Raw genomic sequence first — 22793 nt, 5'->3', positions numbered from 1 at the left:
TTAATTTGGAAGAGGGTAGATTTAGACTAGATATTAGGAAGAAATTCTTTACTGTGAGGATGGTGAGACACTGGAACAGGTTGCCCAGAGAGGTTGTGGATGCTCTCTCCCTGAAAGCACTTGAGGCCAGGCTGGATTGGGCTGTGAGCAACCTGGTCTAGTGGGAGGTGTCCCTGCCTGTAGCAGGGAGTAAGAGCTAGGAGGATCTTAAAGGACTCTTCCAATCCAAGCCATTCTGTGATTCTGTGTGTGCTGTGTGTGAGTCAGAGTTACGTCACAGTGTCAGCACTGACAAGCGTTTGGTGAGGTGCACTGTTTGTCATTTTGTGTGTTCTTCTGTGCGTTCACTTTTCAGTGCTGTGAAGACATTTATCTTCACACCTTGTTGCAACTCCCTGCCTTAGGAGCCCAAAATATAAATGGCATTGAGCTGATGCAATAGTAAATAATAATAATAATAATAATAATAATAATAATAATGTTTTCATGCCTTGACAAGTTGCTGTTCTAGCGCAAGGAATATTGTGAATTTAGGTGCATGAATACCTTTATAAAACTAAGCAGTATTTTGTGAAGTAACCAACATTCAGGAGTTTTAACTGAAGTTTGTGGAAACATCCCCTGAACTTTTATATCCTTTCTGGCACTTAGAAAATTTGGCCTTCTAAATAGCATCTACTCTTACTTGTCTGTGGGCAGTCTATCCACACTGTTGGTTCTCTTGCCACAGATGCAGACACATCTCAGCAAAGCGTTTTGGTAGCAAGAGGACTACCAGTTGTGTTCCCTAGTAACACTAGGTTGAGACAGAATGTATTGCAGCTGCTTTTGGTTTTGCTTGGGCTCAGGATCTGACTTCTGACAGTATGTAGGTCAGCTCTAAACAACTTTGGGAAGGGAAGGTGCAATACAGTGACTCTGGTAAATTCTTCTAAACTTGGATGGAGAGATGTCAGCAGGAGTTAATGTCAGTAATCAGAGGGCATATGCTGTATGGAAAGCATTCAGTGCTATTTCCTCCAGACATATGCCTGATACAATATTACATTCCCAAGGCACTTATTTTCAAGCTTGAGGCGTGGCAGTACCTTTGACAGCATAGCTGTCCAGGCCACTTGATGCTGTCATTCCTGAGACATGGACTGTACATGTCCCATCTTATTCCCAAGGAATGTTCTGGCCATTACAGCCAGGAGAAATCTTTTTTTTTTTTTCTTCTCCTTTTTTTAAAGAAAGGTAAATGATCCTATCCTTTGCTTTCCACAGGTTTAAACAGTCTGTGAAAAGATGCATGTAAATACATATTTCTAGGATCCATGATCTAAATCTTCCAGTGTAACACAAGATTGTGACATCTCCCTGTGCCTGTTGAAGGTTCCTTCTTGTAACATGCATATTCACTTAAGGGGATTCCTTTCTTTGCTCCTTTCTTTGACCAGATATGAAAAAAAAAAAGACCTTTCATCACTGTGGGGTGTGAAACTGCTGTATCAACTGTAAACCCCAGTATGTTGTTTTTATCCTTTCCCATTTAACTGTAATGAAAGCGCAGTGTTGATGAGCAAAGACCAAATGCACAAAGAAGTACTGTAATTCTGTAGAGGTTACATGGATCTCAGACTTGGTTTATTTTACAGGAAAAAGAAGGTTGAAATAATCATTTTATAATTAAAGTCAAATGAGCACAAACTGTAAAATCAGTGCACTGAGTTTAATTCCTTTCATCCCCAGAAGCAGGGAATGGATTAAGCTTCTCTCTGGAGCAGAACTGACTTACTTAAGATGCATAATACATTATTCATGTGATGAGGGTACATGTCATATTTATCATGTCTTCACATGGCACAAAGTCAACAAGCAGCAGATCTGTTCAAAGGGATTTACAGAATTGATGAAATTATAGTTAATTTAAATTATGGGCATTCATATAATTGCAGTTTGAAGCCTGGACTTAATGTTGAAGATGTGTAGGTGTTGTAATTATATATAAATGATTGTTCAAAACGTTTTAGTTTTGCCAGCAGGATTTCTTAATTGTAAAAGAAAGGCTTAAGTTAGCATCAACATGACGAGCAGTCTTGTGCAAAATAAGAAACAAATGTATTTTTTTCTCTGAACCTTGAAATTTAGACTTAACTGGTGTGCATAGGGTTGTCTGAAAGTTCCCATTTATTTCCGTGGAAACTACAATGATACAAAGAGCGTGATAACACTATTTGATACAGCAAATTCTCAGGCACAAAACGCTGTTTTTCAGTGTTCTCATCATCATTAATTTCAAAGCAGCCCTCATATAATGAACCCCTGTTGTTACTCTGCCCATATAGTAGACTACAGAGGCAGTGGGGCTGCATGCTGTAGCTCACCCAGGAAGCTATCATTGCCAAACTGGTGTTAGACACATAAATGCAATGAATGTGTTTTTAAGCTCATGGGTGAGACCCTTCCCTCAACATCACAGATGCAGTTGGAAGCATCTGCCATTTGAAGTATCTAGTGCTCTCATTGGCTGATTTCTAGGTTTAGATGGCTGAGGTTCCCATGGGTTTCTAGGCTACCACTGGTACGCCTGAGAGCAAATGTGTGCGTGGCACAGAGTGAGTTCGGGATCAATAGCACTTGAGTCAAAGACGTTTTTTCTGTGGTTGCCTACCCCTGTGAGAGCTTTATGGTGAGCATCAAATACTCCAGCAGCAGTGACACAGTGTCAAAACCTGATGACGCTGTGAAGGAGACATTTTGAAACGTAAACTAAAGATGAGCCTTAGCTGGGTGCTGAACGCGGGCAGGCCAGGAGAGAGCTGTTCCCACGCTTTCCAGACTGAAATCCAATGCCTTCTTATCTGTTGAAACAACATGGAGAAATCTGTCGACACTAATGCCGTGTAAATTGCTTGCTTAATTTATTTGTCTGTTTTCAATTCACTTGCTGAAACCTAGAGCAGAATCACACAGGCATGAAAATAATTACGTGTTAGAAAAAAAGACACTGTAGATTTGAGGCTGATTAAAATATTTTGTAAAACCTCAAGCAAGAGGGATTTTTGGTTTTAGCTCAATTCTGTAAGCACTTTTTATTGATTTCATTGATTCTGAGGAGTTTTTATTAGGGGAAAAAAAAAAAAGAGCTGAAGTATTCTGACTTCTCTGTGTTTTATTTCTGGCTGAAATTATGAGAAGTTTCAGTTAAATTTACCAAATAGTTTTGTTTGGGTCAGAAGAGTATTTTTAAGGGAAGAGCTTATTTTTGCCCCCATCTATTTGACACAAAATAGAAAAAAAAAAAAATTCTTACTTCTTGCATCGATTGATGCAGACCTCTGCACTATGGAAGAGTTCCAAAGGTGTGAAGTGTTCAGGGGCTCAGAACAGCCTCAGTGCACATTGTGCTCTGGGATGGCCATTGGAACTCGCAGTGAATCCAGAGTTAGGGCCTGGCTGGGAAAGCAGACCTGGAGCTCTCACTCTCTGCACAAAATTCCTGTTCAGTGAATCTGCACCAAATAACGAGAAGACACAGTGGGAGTATTTCTCAAGCAGAGGAAATTTCTGTTTTTCTGAGACAGAAGAGCAGCACAGCTGCCTGCCTCCTGCACTGCTTACACCCCCAGCCAGTGCTCCTTCATGTCTCAGCCCTAACCACACTGCCTTTGATCCCACAAAGCCCTCATGCTCCAGCTCAGCCAGCCTTGAGATCCCTGGAGCTGCTGAACCCACCCGCAGCTCGCCCAGCATCCTCCTACCCACAGCGATGTCTGATCTGCTGAACAGGCAGATTGCTTTTATAGCGAGAGTTCATGCCAACCCTGCAGGAAAGTCCAACTGGGTGTTGTAAAGTATTCCACTGACGTTTTTTCCACCATGGGAGGCTGTGTTCCTCTCTGAGATACGATGATTATTATTAATCATTTGCATGTTTTGTACGCAGTTGCACAGTTGTATTAATGGGTCGGTTGTTAAAGTAGGTCACTCTACTCTGAAGGAAAATTGTCAAGACTTTGAAGCCTGAAGTTAAACTGACCAGATTTTTCAGTTCCTTTGTACATACATGAGTAGTGCACCCTCTTGCCAGTGTACCTGATTCTTTGAAGCATGCTATAGTACAGCTTTCCTATTTTGGGGCTGTGTTTGATCTTAAAAACAGAACTCACCATCCAGCTCAAGGGGAAACACAGAATGGATGCGCAGCCTGAGAGCATCCACAGCTCCAGCTCTGCTATCACCATTATTATCAGTCTTGCAGCCTCATTTTTGAGGATTTTGGTGACAGAATATTAATATAAAAATGAAATGTTAACAAATTTAATTTTAGTGAACTGTGAACTACTGAGCTGGAATGGAGCACATGCAAACAAAAAAATTATAAAATGCCTTGCAAGGATGATATTTACAGAGTTGCTATCAACAAAAAAAAAAGAGAATTATTGTATGATGTAGCATCCTCTGTAATGGCTTAGGACACAAAATATTCCTAGGAGAAATAACAACATAATAAATTATTGTAGTAATAACAGTAATTAACACCCTGGGAATTTTCAGCCTCTGTGATGGTCAGATATACAATATGTGTTGTAGGCGAAAGGAGCAACACATTTTTCTTCTGTCCGTTGGCTCTGAATACATTCAGGTCCCATCTTCTGTTCATAAAAACACAGAAGACTGCCATGTTCCTCTTCCCTGACCCCCAGCCTGCTGTGCAGCAGAATGTTCACGTTGTGTCTCAGGCTATACCAAATGTGGCTCTCTTGAGGGGTTTGTCTGCTGCCCTCAACCCATCAGCTCAGATGTAGGTCAGCTGGAAACCAAAGAATTTGTCAGACCTCAGGACTTTCCTTGGTATGGTTTTAGTTCTGTGGTAACACGCAGAAATACCAGCTTAACCCTGAAAATAAGAAACCTTGCTATAAGAAAAAAACATAATTGTGTTAAATTATATGTAATTCCAGGATCCAGTGTAGGTTAGGTAGAGCCAGAACATGTGATCCCTTGCTTGAGCTGCTAATATGAAACTGCACTATCTGAATATAATGTGTGTGTGTGATATGTTACAATTTAAGTGAGAAAAAGGTCTGTACAGTGTAATGTAATAGCAGAATAGACATTGTGTATTATTTTTCTTTTACAAGATAATCCTAGAAATAATACAGAAATATGAAAAGTAATACAGGGAGATAGGAGGAAATGAAAAAGAAATCCATGTGGATTAAGTAAAAAATTCAAACCTGTGATGTGATATGAGGATAAAAGTGTCATTAATGCCATTGTTCAGGACAGAAGACGGCTCTCAGGTTTTTCTGGCTGTAGCCCAGCTGTTGCAGTCTGAACCAGTTGCACAGTGACCAACACAGGTGACAGACAGATGATCCGTCTCCATTGGCGGAGGTTTTTCTACATGCAGACCCATCTTCAGAGTTCTGTTTTCCCCTGTGATTAGGATGGCGTAGACAAGACAATGTATGTTCCAAATCAGCTGTTCTCATGCCTACAGTTTACCCCTTCCATTCCTTCTGTAGGAGCCCTCCAGGCTCCAGTGCCAGGGAAGCCACGTGGAAGTGTGATGGAAGTGATCCTGTCTTCTTTCCAATGCGGTTCTGCTGACTTCAGTAGGTCTCTTGGAGAGGTTTGCCTTGGGACTGCCACCTTCTCCAGCAACACTGTGTAACTTACCCCCATCACCTTCCTCAGCCTCATCACAACCGGTCTTGCCTTTCACTTCAGATTTTGTAAGCACTCAGGTTTCACAGATGCAGCGTTATTTGCCTAATCCTTTGTTCCTTACCAGAATGTTAAGTAGTTTTCTGGCTAACTGGTTTTGTAGATAAAAAGCATATTTTGCCTGGGGAAATCACCACAAAATCATCCCCTTCCTTTTTTGTAGTTCTCATTGTAGAAAAAAAGAGCTCATTACAGAAGTAAAACCTGAAAATAAAGTGCATGTGCATCTATTTATCAGTAGATGCAGAGCTAGGATGTTGAAGTATGCATCTACAGAAGCACTTTTTCCTCCATTTGCATTTGTTTCGTAGACACATTTACTGTGTGCTTTTTAAAATCGGCACAGAAAGCTCAGGTTTGCCACTGAAGATATTTTTAACATTTAGAAATCCATTAACTATGACCTCTGTAGTCACAAATATTATGGTTAGTACTGTGGGTCATTTCCTAGGAGAAGCAAGTGCTTTGACCTGTGAAATGCAGATCACAGACTAGTAAGCTTTTCTGCACTTGAGGTGTTTATTATATCTGCAAAGTCATTTGCTGATTTTCATGTTTGATGAGAGACTGCAGTTGCTGTATCATTTATAGTCTTGCCTGTTTGCAGAGTGTTTGTTTAACCTGCTGGAGGTTTATCAAATGGGCTGTGCAGCATCTGCAGAACTACATCTTTTTTGCTTCTCCTCTCTACTGGAAATTTCTGAATTTGCTTTTACATTTAATATTGAAAAAGAGGAGTCTTCTTCCTTGCCCCTCCTTCCTTCCACCAAAATAACTTCGTTGGAATGGGTTTTGTACATGTGGATCGTGTAAATGTTTCATACATGGATAAACCCAAAAAAAATCTCTGTCACAGAAAATGAAAAAAGCCCACTGAGTTCTTACCTAAACAAGATTTCTGTTGATTTATTTATAGAATTTGTTTACTGAGCAACAATTACATTACCACACTAATGCTTTTCAATACTGAAAGGGATTAGAAGAGAGATCTAATTTCATTCATCTCATGATAAACGAGAAAGAAAGTGCATTAGTGGCAATAATGAGAAAAATGCACTTTTTGAAGTATCCAGCTGATACGAGACCACTATGATAATGTCTGAGAAGATAAATATCTTCAAAATATTTTCAGTTTTATAGATTTATACTATGGGTGCAGTCAGTAACAGTTTTGTAGCTGATGGTACCGGACACCTTCATTTATGCATATTTGGGTTTAGTTGTGTGTAATTTTACCAAACTTAAGGCTTTCAAAATCTAATTTACTCCATTATTCCTGCAACAGTTTTTTTCTCAGCTTTTTTTTTTTAGCTATTTGTAGTATGATAAAGATAAAACCCAATGTAGTGTCTCTAAGAACACTGTAAATAACTCTCACCACTCTTGGGCTCTGTACATATACTCTACTTACTGCAACAGGGGGTAGAGATGGCAGCTTTGAGAGAGTAGTTCTATATTCAGCAAATGTGTCTCCGCACCATCCTTTGCATGTGCTCTACTGGCCATTTGTTAGTTGAATCATAGAGTCATTAAGGTTGGAAAAGACCAGTGTGTTCATCTAGTCCAACCGTCAGCCCAACACCACCAGGCTCACAAAACCGTATCCCTCAGTGCCACATCTCTATGTTGCTTGAACACCTCCAGGATCATTGACTCCATCACCATTCTGGGCAGCCTGTGCCAATGCCTCACCACTCCTTCTGAGAAAATTTGTTTTGTAATATCCAACCTGAACCTCTTCCGCTGTAACTTGAGGCCATTACCTGTTTCTGACTGAAAATATGTTGGGGAGCTTCAGGGCATCTCCCGGGGTTGGGAGTGCCATCTCCTGGTTGTTTTCCTGCATGACTTCAGCTTGCTTTCTGAATCCACACAGGAAAAGCATCCTTGTGATGCCTGACTTCGTTCGCTTTACTCAGAAGGTTGGTGATGTCTGTTGAAAAATTTATTCTCACTTAAAGGCTTCAGTTGGAAGAGAGAGCAGGCTATAGAGGCCTTGTGAGGAGAGAGAAACCAGGAAAAGCCAAACAGGTAGAAAGCCATGTGCTCCTTAAAAGTCATGGTAAGAGGGGATGAAGACAGTGAGATCTCTACCCGTGTGCTTGTGTAACTGATCACAGTCAGTGGCTGAACACAAGGCTCATCAATCCCAATAATTTTTGTTGTCCACCAAAAAGTTGTGAAACTTTTCTTTGGCAGTCTTTTGTGAAACAGCCATTTGCAGATGCCAGTTTCTTTGTTTCAGGTAACTGAGTACCTAAAGCTTGATATTGACTTCTTGAAGACCACTATATCTGTACGTGATAGCAAGGTTGGGGTTTTAGAGAGGAGCAGGAATGGAGGGGGATTGTCTTAAGAAAAATAATATGATATGAGCAGAAAAGTCTGCAAAGATGCTCAGCTTCCTCAATATATTCAAAATTTAGGAAACGTGTTAGAAATTTTTCATGCATTATCATTTTCACTTAAGTAGAAGTGTATTAAGATGTTGTCCTATAAGTTATTACCAATCCAGCCAATACTGCATAAAGGTGGGTTCAACAGAAAAACTGATTTCTGCATTGTTTGCTTGAGATGATCCTCCCGAATCATCACCAGACAGGGGGAGTAAGCAGCAAACAGCAGATTCAAAAGGAATCAAACAAATTAATCAGCAAATGGTGTGCAAATAATTACTGCTAACACCTTGGAGCAGTGTGGTCTCCATTATCACAGTGCCAGGTGTTGGGGAACTGACAGGACTGTACAGAACAGCCTTTTCTTGCTTTCCAATACAGAAAAGACTAGATGGTGTTTTCTGACCCAGCAGAGAGAAGTTGAGAATATTTTTTTATCATTTGCAGTTGTGAGATTATAAATTTGTACATTACAGACAACCTGTCTCTTTAATGACATTCCTAGTTTATATTCTGATTCCTAGTTTATTTTCCTCTTCACAGAATTTAATGTGTGCTTTTCATCTGTTTGGGTTTTTTTTCCCTGAATCTCCCATTCAGTTTCTGCAGTGATTATAAATTCAGGGAATGGAGATAGCGAAGGGATAATATATCACCTACTAAGATAACAGCTCTGTGACAACAAAATATACTATCCCAGATCCAGATAATAACTTGCTTTTTCTTTTTGACTGTATCAGTAGGTCAAAGCTCTCCTTGGAAAAAAATTTAATGTTTTCTCTTACTGCTTGTTTGTGTTGCAAAATTCTGTGTCCAAAATATGAAGTAGTTTAATGTGTTTCATGTTGATGGAGAAGCAACTGCTAATTTTCTTTTTTTTGTTTAATAACATTTTCATGCTTTTTATTAAAAAAAAAAAAAAAAGCTTGTATCCAAAGAAGAGAAGGTATTTTGATACTTACGCATCTTCCTGATCACAAAGATATGCTTTTATGCCTCATGGCACGGAATATTGGACTTCCTGTTTTTGTGAGCCCATAAGTTAACTACAGCATCGTTACAAACTAGGTTTTGTTTTGTATTTTAAAGTGCAGTGGTAAGGACAAAGCACTTATCCTTTCAGTTTATATCTTATCTTTATCTTTAGCTGTGAATTTAGGTAGAGTCAGTTGGCCAGAAGAGACCTTGGTGACCATGTATACAAAATATGTAACTTCCCTGAATTTACTTCTATTTCATCTTGTGTTTGAATTACACTTTGGAGGAACATCCATTCTACTAAAGTTGCTTGCAATCCATCTTATCCTTTTGTGATCATTTAACCTCGCTGCTTTTCTTTTTAGGTTGAATATATGTAGTTTCTGCTTCCTCTCATTTGTGGTAGAGTCATCTTTCATCAAAATTCAGTTCATCCTTTATAAGTACTTCATTATGAAATCACCTTTTAATCTTTCCCTTGTTAAAGCAAATAGATCGTGCTTCTCCAATCTTCTGCTCCCAGGCATGCTTCCTTAACTATTCAAAAAAGTCTTTTCTGATTCTTCTGTCCTCTCTTTGGTTATTAATATTCTCATCCTTTCAGAAGAATGAGATAAAGCATCTGAGTGATGATCACTAAATACAAAGGCGTGCTAAGGAATCTGTGTAAAACTGCTTTGTTTATATGGTCATAGTTTGTATTATTCTGCCCACTGAGGATTTTGATCACCGGTCAGGATTCCGGTCAGGATTATTTGTGTGCATTAATTTCATAATTAATTTACTGGCATGTTTCTATTCATATTTTATATTAATAGAGTGGTAGACTTTATTAACTTCCTAGGTGAAATACTAGCTAGCGGAATGCAGGTGTTTATCTTCTTTATTTATTATCCTTGTCCTAATTCCAGATTCCATTCTCACTTTATATCTGCACATTCTTGGGAATCTGCTGATGTTGTGTGAAGAAACACACTCAGGCTCTTCAGAAAAGTCACACTTACTAACAAGCTGAAAGGAGTACAAAAGGAGAACAGAAAAAAAAATAAAAGATGTATTTTAATAGGAGAAAATAAGAATGAAGCCAAAACAGAAAGTGCTTTAATGCTTCTATCCATAGAAAACATTGGTGGAAGGACAGTGAATATCAATCCAGGCAGGAACAAGTGCCGATTATCAGCACTGATTAATTTTATCAGTGAAGCAAACCAGGCCAGCTTAATAGTTAAATGTGAGAAAGGATTCTGTCAAGACTTTCTTCCCTTCTTAGAATGACATTGTGACCCCAAATACTTGTCAGATAAATGATACAGAAAATGAGCGTCGACCTCAGTGGTAGTAAAAACCCAGTGCTATAGATAAGAGCAGGACATGTGCTGCAGCTGAATTTTAGGTATCACTGTAAGCCAGGGGTGATCATATTTGATTATGTGCTGTGAATATTGATGCCAATAACATTGCTTCAGTAAACAAGAATGAAAAATAAAAATTGATCAGAGGTCGAATAGGGAAATTTTGTCATGAAACCAAGACTGTAGCAATGTAGACCAAACCTATCAAAAATAGCTGATGCTGCAGTGCAATTGAAATAATATTTTTAAAATAACTTACATGGAGTATATTCACGTGGGAGTGAACACATTTGCTTTTCCAAAAAGTTTTCGGGTTGGGTTGTGATATATTATTAGTTTTGGAATTGAAAATTTGAAAATGTAGCAAGTGTATATGAAAGTCATTACAAACTTGTAGCTACAAAACCAGATGCCCAGTAATGCATTTCTGTAACTTTATGTTAAGGTAGGAACCTCTAATGAGTCCATTAAAATCCAGGAGTTTTATTCCTTAACCGCTAACTAAAGGTAATGGAGCAGCAGAGAACAGACAGTGGATGGAAATGCAGTAAAAATCACAGAGCTCAACTTATTTAACCTCACGCCACTGAAAATAATAGGCAAACTGTTTAAGTAAGCCAGCTGGGATAATAACTGAACATGCCTGTAATGTAGAGTAAGATGCACTTTCCCTGATCTGTGCCAAGGGTGCCTGGAGACCGAATATTTTTGACAAGCTGTGAGTAGATTTTATTGTACCTGTTTTCCATATGGAGCAAGTTGAAGTTGAGTCTAGAACATTTTACGTGCTGATCCAGTGCACATTTCAATGTATTTGCAGCACTGTAAAAATAACTTTGACCAACAATTGGGACCTGCTTCTTCTTATGTATAAGTTATCATCTATTGTGGGTCTCCACTGGGGAAGAACACCAGGATTGTACAGAACTGTAATAGTCTGAAGATCACCTGCTCTAGACTTAGCTAAAACAAGGAGGGAAAGAACATCCAGGGCAGACATTCTTCTTGCAGGTGTTCTGCGGATGTATAAGTTAGGACTTTCCTGGAAGCTGTTGCAGCCAGGTGAAGCCAGGCTGGTTGGAGGTGTGAATTTGGATTTGAATTTTCTAAATGAGCAAGGCTTCAGGCATGGTGACATCACATGTTCTCTCTTTTTTAACTTGATAAATTAGTCTGAATGTTATTGGTTTCTTTTTTCCCATTATGATTTCATGTCTGGTAGGAGGGTCTGATGTTTTACCCACACTCACATAAACACACTGGGGGAAATTTTTTAATGTAAATCTGTCCTTAGCAGAAAAGGCTTTTTGGGGGTGGGACCTGCAAGGCATTTATGCAGAACGAACTTAGAAGAAAAATTTGTACAATAGTTGAATGTATTTTATAAATGCCAAATATATATATATATTAAAAAAAAAAAAAAAAAAAAAAAAAAAGAGGACAAATATGCTTACTGGATAGTTCTGTTCAGGAACATTTACTTTCAGTCACAAAAATTGTGGAGGAGGTGACCTTCAGAATAATTGCAGGAATTACAATAGAACCTTTCTAGAAACATTTGCCTTTAGTGATTCTTCAGGCTTCTCCAGTTTAGAGAATATTAGACACCACCAGTTAGACTCTCCTTCTCTCTTACAAAGGGTATGAGTGTAATTATGGGAAATCCAAAATTATACCCATAAATGATTGCTGATCTTACTGTCCCTTGTAATGAACTGATTATTGCATGCTTACGAGTAAAAACAGATTCTAGCATGGCAAACGTTTTTGTTGGCACAAATCTAAGCCACATAAGGTGCATTAAAATTGGCATGATGCACTCTAATTAACTGTGTTAAGGTAAATAATGTTGTCAAAATCGCATGCTTGGCATATGGTATCCTTCATCTGTATGTCCAAACTCTAGCATAGGATGTTGATTAGGGATAAAACAAACTCTTAAATCTGAATAGCTGATGCAAGTTAAGGACTGGAGCAACATCCCCAAGGACTTTTATATCTGCACAATTTGACTCTGTAACTAAGCCTATGGTCAGTTTATTTTGCAGTAACTAACGAATTAAAAGAAAGTGAATTAAATCATTTGTTATTGTCCAGGTGTTAATCTGACACATAAAAAACTATTCCCTCTCCTTTTTTTTTTTTTTCCTATATCTAAAATATAAATCATGGTGCTTTTTTGCAGTAAAGAAGCTAGAAATGGATGTTAGAGAATCCAACTGTTTTGGGTTAATGCATTTGATGTTATATTTGGATCATGCAAGCAATGTATGATTTATGCAGCCATGATTGCTTTAGTCATGTGACTGAACCTCCCACAATTTTTCAAAGCAATTGAGCAGTACAATAATACAAAGAAAAAGATTTTGAGCACCAGTCTTCTCAAGTGAGATAATGGCAATTGTGGCTGCTCGGTGCCTGATCACGTTCTAATACATGCAATATTAATGTGTGCTCATACGGTGCCCATTCACTTTCAGTGATAATTGTGGTATACACTGGCAATTTAAACAAAGGAGGAGTTCACTTAGGTATATTCTTGCAGCTGTGCATTTTACTGTTTTGCTGCAGTGATTTCCCCAGCAACCTTGACTATGTAATAAGTTAGTTCATGCAAATGAATGCATCTGTCTTCATTCCTCTTTGCCATGAGTTCATTATGCATACATTAAACCTGGAGGAATAAGTTACAGAGATTGATTAGAGAGTTACGGAGAATAGACTGGCAACCAAGAAATGCCTGAATTATTCCTGGTTTGTTTGTTTGTTTTCCTATTGGCAAAAGTCTTTAACAGAAATAGTATATCCTTGTGGATTTGAATGCTTATTGGCAGCTAAAGTTATCAGTATTCCTGTGATTCAGCAAATTTTAATATAAGCCAGTAGCTTATTTTATAGTTCTTTAACTCTGGTTCTTTGGCTTTGACAGTATGTTTTCTTCATACCGAATGTCAAGTAAGTTAATGGTCCTTTTGTCACAGGCACTTCTTTCTGTATAACACCAAATGAAAAGTTTCAGTGCATCCTATTTGTCAGCAGTTGCTGCATACTAAATTCACCCCTTAGCCATTCTTATAACTTTAGTTTTGTATCAGAATGAAGTATAGAGAAAAGATGAATCATTATCAAATCTCTTTTTAAAATACTCATAGCTGTGTATTTTTTCAGCCTATCTTTGAGCTATTGCTTTCCAAACATCAGTATTTCTGAGCTGTGCTTTTAACAAAGGTAGAGAGTAAGTAGACCGTCAACATGTCATTGGCCACTGAGCACAAAGGACAGCAGGTAAAATCTGTAGGAAGTGTCCACTAGGGTTGTCTAATCTTCCACACAGAGACTTTGATAAGCATTTGGTCATGCTGTATCTCCCTCCACACTGCAGAATGGAAAGGTCTAGTGCACATGTCATTCAGCTTTGGGTATCCTACAAACAGGCACGTGGTTCCTAAAAACTTGGAGTATCTGCTTATTAGTCCCAGTACTAGGAAATGTTGCACTGGCCCATTCCTCCAAATGGTATCTTTGCTACAGGAAATTGCAGTCTCAATATACACTTGAAAATTCAGCATCTGTCATTGAGTGCTTACACAACCATTTATCCAAAAAGGAATGGTACAGCTACTACATTCTTTTCTGATCTTTCTGCTTCCATTTTACCATGATATAAGTGAGCTCAGTTCCATGTCAAAAAGAAAAAAAAAGGAAAACTGATATTACTTATTAACTATGATGTTAAATTATGTATCAGCTGTAGGCCATTACAGGCAACTCAGATTACCTTTAGTAAAAATAAATGGTGACTCAAATGGAAAAATGGGATGTAATGACACTATTGCTAAAACTTACCTAGTAGCCAGAGGTCAGGAGGATTTAAAACATTGAAAGAAGCTGGAAAACATGTCTGAACTGTCAAAAACCTAAGCAATTTGGGCAGCTCTTAATCTAAAATGGGAAGAAGATTAAAGAGTGATTTGATCCGAGTTTATGGTTATGTATCTTCAGGGATATTCTGAATGTAATGGCGGGAGTATAACGAGATCTTGGGATCGGAGACTTACCTACTCAAATTCAAATAGAAATTACCAGTGTGCATAGCAGTTTTCCATCTTTCGAAGTTGTGTTGGATATCTTTTTGAAAGATACGCTGTAGCTGTGGATATTACTATGTGATTCCATGATATTCTATTTCTCTGCTTGTGTCACTCAGGTGATCAAGGAATGAGTCATTCTCAATGGCTCTTTCCTGCCTTGGGATACACAAATGCAATTGATCCTGCAAGCAATTCTGCGTGATCCATTTTGGTATCTGTAGAAAGCAGAGAAATTGGGAGAGTTGGACTGCTTTTGTGGGTAATGTAGAAATAAACACTGATTAGCATCAGTTCTCCTGGTGCTAATTTTTCAGTACAGGAAATAGGAAGCTGGGAGTGAATTCATCAGAATTACGAGAAGTGAATAAATCAAAATGTCACATCAGTGCCTATGCTGTTCTATACAGCAGCATTTCCAGTAGGAAAAGGAGGAGGATTATTGGCCCTCATCAAGGGCCAATAAAGTTTGTCATCAAACTCAGGCAGAAATGTAGAGAAAAGTAATGCCATGCAGTCTGTCCTTTCTTCATTGATTGCATGCAGCAGTGATGCGCACGTGTTCAGGGAAGCACCTCAAAACATGGGCCGATTTTCAAAAAGAGACAGGTGTTTTATCTGCTTTGGGAGACAGATTTTAGGTAACTGTGGATTTTAGATCCAGCTCAAAAGTACTTCCTACTTGTTTCAGAAATAGTGTGGTCAGCAGCACTAGGGAGGTGATCGTCCCCCTGTATTCAGCTCTGGTGAGGCCACACTTCGAGTACTGTGTTCAGTTTTGGGCCCCTCGCTACAAGAAAAATAGTGAGGCCCTAGAGCACATCCAGAGAAGGGGAATGGAACTGTGAAGGGTCTGGATCAGCTGAGGGAAGCCGCTGGAGAAGCTGAGGGATTGTTTAGTGTTGAGATAGCTCAGCGGAGACCGTATTGTTCTGTTTTAACTGCCTGAAAGGAGGTTGTGGCAGAGTGGACATCGGCCTCTTCTTTCAGATAACAGCAATAGGACAAGAGGTAACGGCTTGTTGAACCAGAGGAGGTTCAGGTTGGATTTTAGGGAAAAGTTTCTTCTCAGAAAGAGTGGAACAGGCATCCCAGGGAGGTGGTGTAGTCACCATATAGATGTGGCACTGAGTGACATGATTAGTGGGCATGGTGGAGGTGGGATGATGGTCAGACTTAGAGGTCTTTTCCAATCTCAACGATTCTGTGATTCTACTCATTACCTTCCCAAGCAAAAAACTGACATTGTGTGGAAGCAGATTTTATCTTCGGAAAGCTCTGAAATGTGCATTGAAGAGGTTGTTAAAGGTTGAGACCATTAAGTCATTCATCACTGTGCTTTTTGTGCTGAAGCCTTTGTCCTTGCTTCAGAAAACTCTGCCTTGACAGTGTGGTTGGCCTCAAGGTGGAACAGATCCTTACCAAAGATAAGGAAGTAGATCACTGCAAGGGCTCAAGCAATGCAGGTGGATATCGACATACACATACATACTCTCCCAAGGAATGCTGTCAACAAAAGTGTTAGAAATTCACAGCAAACTCAGAAGATAAATGTGCCGTAACTGGAATACACTGTTGTATTCTAGCTGTATACACTGCTGTTACAGCTGTATACACCGCTGTAACTAGAATTCACTGCTGAGTGAATTTGCAGCTCACACTGTCTTTATTCCGACCGTGGTACAAAGTGGTGCTCTAGGCTCCTCTTTCTTGTAGGTAAGAACAACAAAAAGTTGCATATTGGGATTCCATTAAATCTGCGTCTTAGAGAAATACTTGAAAGCATTCCTATTTCCTGGAGACAGATGTTCTATTGTTTTATAAATTTATCAATCGTTTTTTCTCTAATTGAATTTTTCTGCCAAGATTTTCTCAGGGATTATGAATTGTAATTCTGTCATTTTTATACTTAAGATTTAAGCATATCTTACATTCTAAGTCCATTTTAATTAAAATGCATTGATTGTTCTTGTATATACTTATAAGAATTCAAGCTTGTAATTTGATTCTTTACCTATTATAGAGGATTGTAAAACTTTGATGTTGTATGTCCCCAATTTCTTTCTAAGCAGATGTTCTGGACTGCATTACATTCCACCTTTACAGACATCTGCACAAATGCAGAAAACAAGAAGCACATGAGCAAAGAATGACAAAAAGATATCTTAAAAAGATGATCTCCTTCAAATGGCAGTTTTAAACATTTTTAATCCGGTAGCTCCAGCTACTAGAAGAATCAGATGACATCATTTCTATTGAGATAACTCCGGTTAATGGTTTTGTATTCACAGTGTATTGATATGAAAACTAGTTATGTGTGCTGCCATGCCATACCTGGCTATTTTTGCATTTTCTGACAAATGTTTTCTACCACTCCTATAGAAAGGAAGTAATGGTTTAACTCTCGTCACTCTCAAAAATGAACTGAAATACAGCTCTTTAACAGTTGATTGTAGGTTTTTCTCAGCCACTGTCACCAAAAACAATTATTTTTGTAGGAAGAATCTTATTCTTATGGTCCTGCTAAACATTTTACTCCTGAAATGTAATCACTGAAGTTACTGTGTGAGTGGTTCTGTGACTGTGGCGTATACTGGATAGCAGTACAGTTCTGCTAACCAACCAATATGGCTTGTCTCACTGAAGAGATGTCTCAATGAAGAGATTTTCAAATTTTTCAAGTTTAGGATGTTTATGCTAATTTTGAGTTTTTTAGTGTATGAACAGGTTTTCAAATTTAGTGCTTATGTTTGATGCTAAATTGAAGAACATCTCTGTTGGCTACCCATGTTTTGATTTGGAGAGATCTTGCTGCTGAGGTATCTGCTTTTTTATGCCTAAGAATATGAAAAACATCCCCAGAACCAAATAATCCAAGATAAAGCTCTTTTTAGCTGGGAGACAAACCAGCCCAGATATAGACTATGCTGCCCTGCCATGTCCTGTAGGCTTAGCATTTTCACTGAGTTGTATCATCATATCCCATATACTGCAGCCTGTGGTGGATCATAAAATATCATTGTTTGCTTTTCTGCATCACGCTTAGGCCAGGCAGTAGTCAGACTACTTCTGGTTTATGAATGCTGATGGAAGACATATGTTTTTAAGGTAGTATTTCTACAGTGGCAAAGTTGTCCTGTAGGCTTGTACGCCTCCAAAATAGCTATCAATATAGACCGAATCTATTTTAGGCAAATTTGGTAAGTGTGTGAGCATTATCCATTTCCCTTGCTCTCACTGGAAGCTGTACAGCATTTGGGCACTGCCTGTTCATAGGCTTCAGGAGATGGCACGGAGTAGGTTGAGGTCAGCTTTGTGTTTTCAGATTCTCTTCATTGCGTTTTTGGTCTGCTTGCTTTTTTTTTGCTTTTTTTTTTCTTTTTTTAATGAAAATTGAGGTGTTTTAGCAGCCAGTATTGACAGCCAGTCAGGAAAAGGGCAACAAGGAGCAGAGTGTTCATCACCTGCTGACATGCTTCTTGTCATACTGAGAGAAATACACCTACCCACAGGACGTGAAACACTGAGCAGACATGATGTCCCCAGGATAACAAACTGCTGTCAGTTTCGTAAGAATTGACTTTATCTTATGTGGTTTCCTATTAAGCTATGAGATGCCTGCTGGAATGTAAAGCAAAATGTTTCCTCTGCAGAATTTCTGCTGACATACAGGGAAAATCCACACAAGGACAGCACTGAGTGTATTTTCAACAGACTTACCAATTACTTACTTATTGATTAGGTAAGTCTTTTGGTAGGAAATGGTCAATAAAAGCAAGCTTTACTTTCACTCTTTAGGTTAGGTTTTGTTTGTGCTCTGTCCTAACTGCACAGAGCAAACTCATTGAATAGGTGGAGGATGCAGGAGCTTGACCTGATTGCATTGATTTTAGACATTTTCTTGGATCTAAAAATGAAAACTTCACAGAAGGGAACAGCAACAACAACAAAAAGACAGCATCTGGAATAAAGGGAAAAGGTTTTCTATTTTACTTTAATATGTAAATTAAGATATAAAACTGCAGGAATATATAAAATAGGTGATAAAATTTTGATTAAGTGTTCTCTTGGCTTTCAAATGTTGTTCTGGGAGAAATTATTTTCTGAATCCTAGTATTAAATCTTCTTTTTTTTGTGAAAGTGAATGTGTTCCATATTCAGAAATCTCATGAGTCAACTTATTTTCCACGCTTTTTATTCATTAAAACATGAGATTTACATACATCAAAATGCAGGAAATTACAAAATGTCTGATCGTATTTAAAATTCTTGGAGTTTCATTGTGAAAAGTACTCTCCTTGAAGAAAAAACAATTTGACATGATGTTTCTTGGATTTTCCTTACGTGCAAGCTATTCTGTTTGCTCATCTTCTTACAGGGAGATTTACTCATTCCTGTATTTGAACACTTGCTTATCTTTGAAGCATTCCTGTCCCACACTGAGGATCCCTGTAGTCTCCCAGGTTGTAGCTCGTAGTCTTCTTGCACCAGCTGTCGTAACAGGGCACACACAATCACACCACTGCAGCAGCGGACTAAGAGAAGCATTCAGATGAGGAACAAAGGGAAAAAAAATCGAGAGCGTAATGTTTTCTTCAGAGTTCAGCTGCTGTGTGTGCTCCATCTTACAGGACTGGAGATACACGCTAAGCTCTCTGGAGTGGAAACTCATTTCCACGTTACGTCTGCATGCGTGCACAAGTGTGCGTGCACGTTTGCACTCCCCATAATGAGCCCATCTCCAGGACGCGGTGGGATTCCCCAGCCCCACGCCACAGGTAGGTGGACAGCCTCAAAGCTGTGGGAACAGGCGTGTGCCCAGGGTCACCCATAGGGACAGTGGCATTCCTGGGGCAGCCCCAGGGTCTCATCCCGTGCTCAGAGCCTGCTGGGAGCTGTGCCGCACCGAGTGCTACTGCTGTTGGTAGTGGTAGGAGGGGAGGAAGCTTGCAAGTGTGTTTCTCAGACTGAAGTGTAAAATGGTATTGATTTGGGCTTTTTTTTATAGACTTGGAACTGTTTTCTCTCAGTGCAGTTTCATTTTAGAATAATTCACGTGGTTGGTATCACAGAGATGTGTTGCAAGAATGATGTTCCTACATCTGATACTTCATGAACTGGTTGTGGAGGAGGAAGATACTGTTGCCTAAGCTCATGTCTTCTATTTAGTTTGCCATTAAACAAAAGTCTTGTAAATTGAACTCTTATTTTCCTTATAAATTATAAGAAATCTGGAAATAGCTTCTTTGCCTTTCCTTCTGATGCTGACTATGCTAATGTCTTTAGTGCTGTGGGAGTGCATGTGGGAAAGAGCGGACCCCAGAGCCTTCTGACTAATTAGGAGCTTTCTGGTTGGCAAGTAATGAATTATGAGTGAGCTGATACATGAATTATGGTTTTAACACATAAAAAGTAACATAGCTTTTTGTTACCTAGAGAATAGAGACTGACCTTGTGTTGTTTAAAGAATAGCACATAAGGATGCCATTACTTGTTAGAAAGGAGGTTATAAAGTCCTTGTCTTGTTCTGTTATTGGGCATTTTGATAATATTCCTGTGGGATTAGTCTGTAGTAATAATGTAGAAGGAGTGCAGATGAGTAATATGAGTGTATGAGAATAATAAGATGAGTGCAGATACAGCTTTTGAAAGGGAGTAATCATGCGTGATTTAAAAAAGCAGAGATGAAAAATGGAGTCTGGGATATCAAGTTTAAGAGCTCTTTGCAGGACAGCAGTCTGTCATAAACAAGAACAGATTAGGCAGATTAATTTGTTCCTGTTATGATTACACTACAAAGAAAAAAAGTGACAAAACCTTCCAGGGGGACAAGCCTAAGGAAACTGTTGTGTACTCCTAGATGACCTAATCTGTTTGTTAGATAGCAGTGAGCATTCCTCACCACCTTCCTTTGCGGTGCTAATACATCTCTACTGCCTATCTAGGGAGAGTGTCTAGAGGTCACTGTCTCTTGGCAGAGATGTACAGAGATTTGTCAAAATAGATGGTGAGAAAGAACTAGCCTGGCTATTATTTTCCATGCCAGCAGTTGGAAGGAACTGTGTAATAATTAGCTGGTTTAAACCACTGTGTGGATCATCTGTTCCATAGGTCACTTCAAGCAGCAGAGTATTTCCCAGCATTTGTTTGCAAACTCAGAACCTATTTAAAAGATTGAAAAACACAGCAGTGTAATGGCATGGCAAAAAATTAGGCATGCTCAGTGCATTGCTGATATTCCCTATACATGTTTTAGCAAAGTTTGTTGAACAAAATTCTTAGAGAGTCCTGAGAATTAGACTGTACTACTGGGAAGTTAAAGGGAGGATTTGGACTGGGAGAGAGGGGAGGAGAGGAATTGTCCTTCTGAATCCAGATCTCAGAATCAAGTAACCTCAGAATAAACAAGTAGAGCACACCTACCCAGCACCTGAGGTTGTAGTGTGCATCGGGGTGCAACTGTGCAGTGTTTTTGGTTACAGTAAGTACAGTGCGTGACTCCTATAACCACTGTGAATGCTTGCAGGTATTTTGTAAAACTGAAAATAGTGTTTTGTTCCATAGTGTCTCTTACTGCTAGGCAACTTGTCTATATGGTCATATGCAGATAATCACATCTGTTCTTTCTGAACTGTTGGAATGGCCAGATGTGCACAAACGTTATTGTGGAAGCTCAGTAGCTTCCAGTTGGTGCTTGAAACTCTTCTGTTGCCAGGCAAGTTGTATGCATGAGGTAGCTGTGCTGCTGTCTGAGTCTGAATGGGCAGGGACACGTCTTGAACAGTCTCACAGTCTCTTGTCATCTATCTTATTATAATAAATCTTCCACTTTTGGTATAGTTGCTTAAAAGTTACACCAACCCTTGCTACTGACTGAATACAATGCAGAAGTTTTTCTTAGTAGGAGGTTTTTAAGCTTAGGAAAATTCTTACCCAAGCACTTAAGTCATACTGTACAGTGGTAGAACTGTGAATAACTGAAGTGAGGTCATCACCAGCCAGAATGGAAAGAAGAGCCTGTCAGCTAGAATGGAGCAGGGACCCTCCGTAGGGTGATGCCATGTCTGCAACAGATTCAGCAGTTAAAGCAGTACTGAAGTTGACAGAATACCAGGGCTTTAGCTCCTCTGAATGCATCTCTCTGCCCTCTGGTTTTACTTCTATATTGCTCAGGCCTGGCAGTTGTTGCTCAGGGCAGCTGTTCTTCATCCTGAAGTCATGACATATGAGGTTGTCTTCTCAGTCATACGGGAAAGATACTGAAAGACCCTTGCTGCCATTTGTATGGTGCTTATTCTGTGCTTCTAATGCTTATGGGTGAACATACAAATGTACACAATTAACTTGCTTGTTTCTTGGGCTGCTCTCTATCTTTGTCTTATGCTGCCATGGCAAGGTTGCTAGTTCATTGCAGTGCTGATATAGCATAGTTTGCAGTGTGTGCTTGGTGCTGTTTGTATCTGACCTAGAAGCTGCACATTTACACTGAGAAGGAACGAAAGAGATGGATGATCCTTCTGGAATGTCATCATTTTCAGGATTGATCTTTAGGACTTAATATATTTTTTCCCAGAATATCTGGGAAGCTGATGGTTTTGATGGATCTTCTCTGGAAACGTTAGGCACGAGGTACGAGTGTCTCGTGGCTCCAGCATGGCTGCAGCTGTGCATATGTACATTGACGTATCCAGCCACCTGAAATAAGGCCATCTCTTTTTGAGCACTCCAGGCTGTCTCTTCCAGAGGGCCTGCATTTGTTGACCTCCATGAGAGTAGTTTGGCATTTTCAGAGAATGCCAAGTGGGCAAACTGCAAGAGAGGGCATCCCAGATAGCACGTGACTATGGAAGACCTTCACAGCTAAGAGATCAGAGCATTAATCTGTTTGTGTAAGAATTAGCAATAAAACTGATGCATTTAATCTCCACCTGGATTCTTATACATTCAATTCTTCTGATTATCACCGACATCTTCAAGTGGCCTAAATTAAGTCTGAAGTTTTCTAGTCCCATTGTAGCACTGTGTCTTTTACCCTTCTATTTAGTTATAAGCTGAAATGCTTTTTAAAGCATAGAAGTTCAGAAGAAGAAACAGAAAATGAGAGGAGATGATATTCTAAAATGTGAAACAACTGCCTTTAGTTTAAGTGTTACCGGGGTTTGTATTTATTGGCTCTATATAGTATACTAGCATACTGGTGTAGTTTTAATGACCTTTTACAGAACATGTGTATTGGATTTACTTGAATGCAAAACCTTGTGAAC

General features: G+C 39.1%; 1 protein-coding gene across 2 annotated transcripts in view; it reads left to right on the top strand.

Annotated features, from left to right (window-relative positions):
• Nucleotides 1-22793, top strand: part of GRIP1 (glutamate receptor interacting protein 1) — a 309262-nt gene that overhangs the window by 208906 nt on the left and 77563 nt on the right. The window lies entirely within an intron of this gene.

Source organism: Lagopus leucura, unplaced genomic scaffold, assembly GCF_019238085.1.
Source record: "Lagopus leucura isolate 7727_CA_CO unplaced genomic scaffold, USGS_WTPT01 Super-Scaffold_100008, whole genome shotgun sequence".
Lineage (NCBI taxonomy): Eukaryota > Metazoa > Chordata > Aves > Galliformes > Phasianidae > Lagopus > Lagopus leucura.
This window is presented reverse-complemented; position numbering and strand designations above follow the sequence as displayed.